This window comes from Emys orbicularis, chromosome 2, assembly GCF_028017835.1.
Source record: "Emys orbicularis isolate rEmyOrb1 chromosome 2, rEmyOrb1.hap1, whole genome shotgun sequence".
Classification (NCBI taxonomy): Eukaryota; Metazoa; Chordata; order Testudines; family Emydidae; genus Emys; species Emys orbicularis.
Window position 1 is genome coordinate 214,931,742 of NC_088684.1, and position 9,250 is coordinate 214,940,991.

Consider the following 9,250-nt stretch of genomic DNA (forward strand, 5'->3'; position numbering starts at 1 on the left):
CTTGACAGCCCTAGTTTTAAATGCCAGCTGTGAGGACAATCTTGCCTGAAAGAAAAGTATTATACTGGGTCTCATCAGAGAGAGCTCCTAACTTTAAAATCTCCCCTGCAAGAGGTGGTAGCTATTGGGAAGGCCATTTTGATGGACGGGGTACATAATGAGATCCAAAGATTGTTGCCTCTGATTCGGTGGGAGTGGAATCAGGGTAGTTGCCTTATAGAAAGGCTTAATGTGAGGATATTTCCTGAACATACTGAGAACATATTAGTGTGGAGACTTGGCCTTTTAGCTTGGACATTCTTATACCCATGATAAGACACACCTGGAGCAACTTGGGGCTACGTTTCATTTGCTGAAATGTGATAATTTGTGGAATTTGCCTAGCAACTAGGTTAAATTCTTTTTGTTGCCTTCTTTCTAGGGTTCAGTAGAGTGTTAATCAACTCAAGTATCCATTTTTGTATAAGTGGCTTCTTTCAAATGCCAGGCTGCTAGGTTGAGTCTGTCTGGTTGTGGACAGAAGATTGGTCCTTACACTAGCAGATCATCTCTGAAGTCAAGATATCAGGTAGTGTGACATGAGGTTAATCAGGCCTCAGGACCATGGCCTGTTAAGCCAGAACAGCACGATCAGTTTCAGTGTTAGTCCCTCCTTTCTATCTTCTGTATAGGTGTGGGGAACAGCACAAAGGATGGGAAGACTATAGCTGAGACCTTAGCCCGCTTTGATAGAGATTGTTCATCACCTTAGATCCCTGGTCTTGATAGCTGGAGAGAGGCTACAGGATGCTTTATTGTTCTTTTCAAGGTCAAGAGATCAATTGCTGACAATGAGTGAGGATAGTTCGGGGCCTAGAGCCATGTTCTGTTTGTTCCTGATACTCTGAGGCTAGAAATAAGGTGGGAACTGGCCCTTCAATTCCTTCTAAAAGAGCATTGGGTCATCTCACTCCAATCTGAAGTAACTGAAGGATGGCTTCTTTCAAATCTTTTTAACCATTATTGAATTTTAATTTCGATAACAAGGTTGATAAGTTTCAATAACATTTTTGAGAAAAATTTTAAAAATTCAATTAAATTTTTTTGAAAAAATGAAAATTGGGTTTACTGTTAACCCTGCAAAATGGAATCAGCTTTGAAATTTCAAAATGGCTCATGATCTTTGTTTCTAAATTAACTTGCTCTTGTAGGCATTTTCTCCCAAACTGAGGGAGTTGGGGCGGGGGGGGGGGGGGCTACTGTAGATGGGGTTGGGTGTGTGTCAGACCAATTGTTCTGAAATGGCTGAGGGACTTACTGACTTTGCCTCTCCTTCATTTGTCTCAGCTACCATTAGCAAAGTGGTATTCTCTCGTTCTAGTCCTGGGACTGCTTCAACTGGTTGTGTGATCTGGACTCTTTTCTATAGTGTCTGTTCAAGGCGGGGATTATATATCAACATTTTGATGCTTCTGTGATTTGGCTTTCTGAAAAATTTCCCACCAGAATACTAAGAGCGCCAGAAGCTGATTTGCTTGGGTGTCCACTCTCAGTAAGGGAAGCCCCATATGCCTGCTACTCTAAATGAGAATGGGAGGGCATGCCTGGTTGCAAGTGTACAGAAAAATGCTGTCAGTGACATTTCTCAGAGCACAGCCCTTAGGCTGGGAGGGATCATATCTGCAGTAGCATCCCCCTTAGCTTCCCTGTACAAAGCACGAGGCGGCTGCAGAAGCTATTAGAATGTCAGATGACACCTCATAATTCTTAGTGGTAAAAAAATCTCGCCCAGGGACAATCGCTATGTCTATAGTACCTTTGGCAGTGACACCAACCTGGACTGGGACTTGTGAATGTTGAGAAAAACCTCACAGCCTTATAAAACAAGAGGAAATTAGAGGGCTGGAAAGGAAGTAAATGCTGGGCTGATGGGCCCTTTAAATCCTGCTTGTTCTTCTGAATCTAGACTGCTCACTTTCATCCCTCCAAAGCCGGCGTCTGGGGAGAGGATGAGGAGGTGGTCAGGCATGGCAAACTGCAGCAGCGGCTAGAGAGTTTAGCCTGATCGGCAGGGCATGACAACTTGCAGTGTCAGCCGCAGTGGGTCATGACCATCCTCAGCAGCAATATCTGAGGGATGTGACCCTGGTGCTTTCCCTGTCTTTTGGGTGTGGATGCAAATTCTATTTCTCTTTTACGAGCATGAGGAGCTATCTAGGGCAGAACTCCTGAACACGGGTTCAGAGCACTCTGAAAGAGTCGATCAGATTCTGTTTAACTGCACACACCATAGTTAGCCCTCCTCAGAAGAATTCCTTTTTTCTTCCTTTCTCTCCCCCAAAGCTCTTTGCCATTTAGCGCTACCCTCATGCTCCAGGAGGAAGGCTGAAATCAAGCTTAGGGATCAATCCAAAAATATTTCAAGTCCTTAGGGCTCTCCCTGCTCTCAGAGCCTGGACTCCATCATGCCTCCTCCCGCTCAGAGATCTGATTCTGAGTCTCTCAAGGATAGGGCTAGAGTTTGAGGATGGGCTCCTCAGAAGACCAGCTTGCCCAGGAATGGGAGGTCCCAAGCAGGGCACTACATCTCTATATTGCATGTGGTCCACATGGGTCAGGTGTTTCCCCTTGAAGTCCCTACCTAGGATACCAGTAGGTATGCCCTAGAACCCTGGTATAGCAGGTGGCAGCAGCGAACCAAAGACTTTACCTCCCTCTCTGGTGTTAGCAGTGTTGGTGCTGTGGCCACTGTCCTCCAGCCATGGCCCAAGGAGCTTGGCTGCTGCTGTGGGCTCTTGAGACTCTCCCTCTAGCATGCTGCCTTTCAGGTATCACTCGACTCATGGAGATGTGGGAGGGGCAGCCACGTGCCACAGGAGCAGCTTTTCCAATCTCACCTACCTCCTTTTCCGCCCAGGGAAAAGCAGGGTCAAGGTAACCCTGCTAGGACATCAGCTGCTGAGACTGTGCCAGCTTCTCCAGTCCTGCCTGGCTATTCCAGTCCTGAGTTTCATCTGGGCAGTACAGTTGCTGCAAAGACGAGCTATACAACACTGAGTACCATTGAAAATATTTTATGCAAGTAAGTCAGATTCTTTTTTAGCAGAATGTAAATAATGGTGGCATATTTCACTAAAAAACATTACTTTCACCTAAAGTGCATGCATATTCAGTAACTAGCTACCAATGTGTTTAACCATTCTGTCATAAAAATGTAGCAAATTATTTATCAGCACACCTCTGTCTGTATGCGCTATTGAAGGCCATGCTTATAAATGATTAATAGCGGTTAATAACGCAAAAATAGAGCTTTAAAAATAGGGAAAGCATTACCAGCACTTGTGCTAATGACGAAGCTTCTGTCGGAATAGATTACTACTGTTGCTGAGTGTGGGAGAATAACTCAAGTTAAATATTTCCTTTGACTCTAGATCACCCCATTACACTTAGCGTTAATTTACTAATGGGTTCAGGCGGAATGCCAAGGCAAGGAAGTGTGGTCAGGCCAGGTCAGGGAGTTTGAATGCAACAAACTGAGTTGCTGAATCTTTTTAAATTTCATTTGTTCTCTCATAAATCACCTAGATTGAGGGTCACCATGGGCCAGATTTTTTAAAGGCATCTAAATGGTTAGTGGGATTTTCAAAACACCAAGGTGCCTACATGGAGATTTTTAAAGGTCATTGGGAGGTAGGGGCTTAGCACTTTTGACAATCTCACTAGGCGCCTATCTGTCTTCAATACCTTTTAAAATCTAGGCCATGTCTCTTTTATTCTATGCTTTTTGTAGGACACATACTGATCTCTATATCAAGATCATGAAATAACAAGCTGGTTGTGAAATAACAGGAGAAGTAGTATAACTGGGAATTTGTTTGAGAGCTTTATCAGCTCTGGTTGAACTCAATGTATGGCTCATCGGCTATCTGGGTGCAGGCAGACGTGGGGCTGCATTGCTACACAGCAGCAGCTCCTTGCCTTTTGGCAGTGGATGGTGTATTACGACTGGTATCCGTCGTCGTACTCCTCAGTGAGTTCAATCAGAGGCACCTGGGCAGACATGTTTTGTCTCCTGGCCTATTGAACCGTCTTGACGATGATGGCTAGCAGTGTACGGCTTCATGAGCCATGGCATTAATGGGTAGGCTGGGTCCCCAAGGATAACGATAGGCATTTCAACATCCCCAACGGTTCTTTTCTGGTCCGGGAAGAAAGTCCCTTCCTCCAGCTTTCGAAACAGAGCAGAGTGCCTGAAGACGCGAGCATCATGTACCTTTCCCGGCCATCCCACGTTGATGTTGGTGAAACGTCCCTTGTGATCCACCAGGGCTTGCAGCAGCATTGAAAAGTACCCCTTGCGGTTTATGTACTCGGTGGCTTGGTGCTCCGGTGCCAAGATAGGGATATGGGTTCCGTCTATCGCCCCACCACAGTTTGGGAATCCGATTGCAGCAAAGCCATCCACTATGGCCTGCACGTTTCCCAGAGTCACTACCCTTGATATCACCAGGTCTTTGATTGCCCTGGCAACTTGGATCACAGCAGCCCCCACAGTAGATTTGCCCACTCCAAATTGATTCCCGACTGACCGGTAGCTGTCTGGCGTTGCAAGCTTCCACAGGGCTATCGCCACTCACTTCTCAACTGTGAGGGCTGCTCTCATCCTGGTATTCTGGCGCTTCAGGGCAGGGGAAAGCAAGTCACAAAGTTCCATGGAAGTGCCCTTACGCATGCGAAAGTTTCGCAGCCACTGGGAATCGTCCCACACCTGCAGAACGATGCGGTCCCACCAGTCTGTGCTTGTTTCCCGGGCCCAGAATCGGCGTTCCACGGCATGAACCTGCCCCAGTAACACCATGATTTCCACATTGCTGGGGCCTGTGCCTTGTGAGAGGTCTATGTCCATGTCAATTTCCTCATCACTCTCGTCGCCGCGCTGCAATCGCCTCCTCGGCTGGTCCTGGTTTTGCTGTTCACATTACACAGCACATGTGCTTTCGTTACAAGGTCACATTTTTCCTCTTATATTGAGGGCCTGCCGGTTTGGTGTGAGAGATCACTCACGCAGTGCCAGGCAACAGAATTTGGCTTGCAGGCAGCCATGGTAAGCCACAGTCTTTTGGCTTTTTTAACCTTCATAACATGTGGGAATGGTTTCAAACAGCAGCGCCCTCATTTCCCATACCAAGGACCCGTTGGGTTGGCCATTTAAAATGGGTTTGCAATGTAAAAGGAGGGGCTGTGGTTTCCGGATTAACATGCAGCACAAACCCAACTACCCCCCCCCCAATTCTCTGGGATGATCACTTCACCCCTCCCCCCCACCGCGTGGCTAACAGCGGGGAACATTTCTGTTAAGCCGAGCAGGAACGGGCACCTCTGAATGTCCCCTTAATAAAATCACCCCATTTCAACCAGGTGACCGTGAATGATATCACTCTCCTGAGGATAACAAAGAGAGATAAGGAATGGATGTTGTCTGCATGCCAGCAAACACCGGGACCATATGCTGCCATGCTTTGTTATGCAATGATTCCAGACTACGTGCTACTGGCCTGGCGTGGTAAAGTGTCCTACCATGGCGGACGGGATAAGGCAGCCCTCCTCAGAAACCTTTTGCAAAGGCTTTGGGAGTACATGAAGGAGAGCTTTCTGGAGATGTCCCTGGAGGATTTCCGGTCCATCCCCATACACGTTAACAGACTTTTCCAGTAGCTGTACTGGCCGCGATTGTCAGGGCAAATTAATCATTAATCATTAAACACGCTTGCTTTTAAACCATGTGTAATATTTACAAAGGTACACTCACCAGAGGTCCCTTGTGTGCCCTCAGGGTCTGGGAACACGCCTTGGGTGAGTTCGGGGGTTACTGGTTCCAGGTCCAGGGTGATAAACATATCCTGGCTGTTGGGGAAACCGGTTTCTCCGCTTCCTTGCTGTGAGCTATCTTCATTGTCTTCATCATCATCTTCCGCGTACCCCAAACCCGCTTTCCTGTTGCGTGATTCTCCATTGATGGAGTCAAAGCACACGGTTGGGGTAGTGGTGGCTGCACCCCCTACAATGGCATGCAGCTCCGCGTAGAAGCGGGATGTTTGCGGCTCTGCCCCAGACCTCCCGTTTGCCTCTCTGGCTTTGTGGTAGGCTTGCCGTAGCTCCTTAATTTTCACGCGGCACTGCTGTGCGTCCCTGTTATGGCCTCTGTCCTTCATGGCCTTTGAGACTTTTTCTAATATTTTGCCATTTCATTTACTGCTACGGAGTTCAGCTAGCACTGATTAGTCTCCCCATATGGCGAGCAGATCCCGTACCTCCCGTTCGGTCCATGCTGGAGCTCTTTTGCGATCCTGGGACTCCATCACGGTTACCTGTGCTGATGAGCTCTGCGTGGTCACTTGTGCTCTCCACGCTGGGCAAACAGGAAATGAAATTCAAAAGTTCGCGGGGCTTTTCCTGTCTACCTGGTCAGTGCATCTGAGTTGAGAGCGCTGTCAAGAGCGGTCACAATGAAGCACTGTGGGATAGCTCCTGGAGGCCAATAACGTCGAATTCCGTCCACACTACCCCAAATCCGACCCGCAAAGGCCGATTTTAGCGCTAATCCCCTCGGAGGTGGAGTAAAGAAACTGGTTTAAAGGGCCCTTTAAGTCAAAAGAAAGGGCTTCGTCGTGTGGACGTGTCCAGGCTTAATTCGATTTAACGCTGCTAAAGTCGACCTAAACTCGTAGTGTAGACCAAGAAGATGTTTCTGGGAACTGCTAAAGGCTTGTCTACACTTGAAAGTTAATTCAGATTAAAGGTAGGGTATGAAAAGCACAATAATTATTCCTGAATAACTGTGGTCACACTTAGTCCAGAATAAGAGTGCCTCGTTCCATTTCAGTGTAATCCAGGCTCTCACTCTGGAATAAGATTGTCCGCATGGAGTTATTCAGGAATAATTATTACACAATAGCTATTCCTGTATAACTCCATGTGTAGACAAGCCCTAACTGCAGATTGCATTTCTATTTCAATTTTAGCAGGCTTAAAGACTCCTACTCTCACTCCCTCCCCCCCGCCCCGCCCGCCCTTCTACAAATGCCGAGAGACACTCTTAGTGAGAGACATTCACCACTTATACTATGCAGGCTTTACTATTGCTGATGATGCATGAGAAGGAAAGAACCTAGCTTGGCTTTCGGGCCTTAGGTGGACTTTTCAAAAATCTTGTAAAATGAGCACAATGGATTTGGAAATCAGAGAGGTGCAATAACTAGGACCCCCATGATGCCATATAACCTCTTTTCAGAGTCAAGCTTCACTGTTAGAAAAACTTACAGATAACTTCTAGTTAGCTATTAAAATGCATTGGACTGTCTGCCCACTTTACAATAATTAACTGAGAGAGGTGATGAAGGGATTCTTCTGCATTGTGTACTTGGCTTCATTTTAGCCTAAGTCTGTCTTGTTTACTCAGAATGACACTTCCTCTTCTTATACCTGATTTTTTCTATACAAATGCTGCCCCTTAATACACTATATATTTTCAAAAGCAACAGAGGGTCCTGTGGCACCTTTAAGACTAACAGAAGTATTGGGAGCATAAGCTTTCGTGGGTAAGAACCTCACTTCTTCAGATGCAAGACATGCATCTGAAGACTTGCATCTGAAGAAGTGAGGTTCTTACCCACGAAAGCTTATGCTCCCAATACTTCTGTTAGTCTTAAAGGTGCCACAGGACCCTCTGTTGCTTTTTACAGATTCAGACTAACACGGCTACCCCTCTGACACTTGATATATATTTTCAGTAGGAAGGCTGATTAGCCTCCTGCTGTACTATCCATTGGTCTTCTACATTCTGTCTCCATGACTTTCTGAAGAGATTGTGACTACTGAAAACTCGACCTTTTCATTTGTATGTACATACATATAAGTGATCACCTAGAATTTTTTGTAGACAAAGAATTTAAATTAAACAATGTGATCTATGTATTACAGGCATTTACAGGACTACCTAGGAAACACCTAGACTGATGTTTACAGGTCACGTGGACAGAATGACATGTAGCCACCCACAGCCACCACATTAGCAGATCCAAGGATAATGATAGGTGTTTGGACCAGCATATAGATGCAGATATGCTTTTGCTGAGTCATGCTTCCAGGTGGATCTTATTATCCCCAACCAGGACATAAGGCATTGAAGCTTTTCTGTGATGCTCCAGGCACACTGACTGGGTCGGAGGAGGACCTGCAGGGAAAGCCCTGAGCCTTACCAAACTTGGGCAGAAATTTTAGGCTGATGCTTATGCTCTATTTGTTATCAAGTTAACAATATAGCCAGGAAAGTGAGTGGGCTAGTTCTGTGCTTAGCACAAGGTGGGAACTCTGCCTGTTTACAAGAGCTTTTAAAGTAATAGTTTCTGTTTGTCTACACACAAATTTGCTTTCAAATTATACTAGTCTGTTGCACTTATTTAATATATTTTTGAAGGGCTATTTTTCTAGAAAGGCTTGTTTCTTGCTGAATTTATGAAGTTTAACCACCTGAAGCAATGAGATAATTTGCATTCACTAACCATAACCGTAAGAATCACTCTGCTGTAGTTTTGCAGTAGTTGGTGTCACTCAGAAGCCAGCAGTGGTCCTTTACAATGTCAGAAAGAGACAAATAGAGGAACCCTCATAAAACTACTGTTAGCTAGTATTTCAGAATGATAAAATAGGTGGTTAAATGAGAGATCACTGTGGACCCTCAAAGACAAGTTATATGGGATATGGCCCAATTCAACAATCCTTGCTCATGTGAGTAGCTCTATTGAATGCAATGGGAATATGTCCAGTGTAAGGAAGTGTAACCAGCCAGCCTCCTGTTATGAAACTATTATTCACAAGAAAAAAAACAGACAGTGGGGAATTTTATGAACACACTGGGAAGGGGTAGGGAACATACCCATTAAAATGTTAGTATCCAGCATGACCTCTGAGTTTATTAATGACCAACTGCTGGACTCAAATTATGCCCTACTGGTTGCTGATTCTGTCATAGTTAATAAAGGTAAAGCTGAGCTGCCTGAATTTTGCTCTTGCAGAAAACATGCTTCACTTCTCGAGCACAAAAGCAGCTTAAGAGAGATTTGATTTTTTCCGATCAGAGGATTATGGAGAAATTGTGTTTACATTTTTCTTTCAGGTAGAGCTAGGGAATTAACACCTCAACTGGAAGAAGTGTGTGGTGTTTATCAGAAGAGTAATGAATTTCCAAAGAGAAAAGGTGGTAGATGTGCAA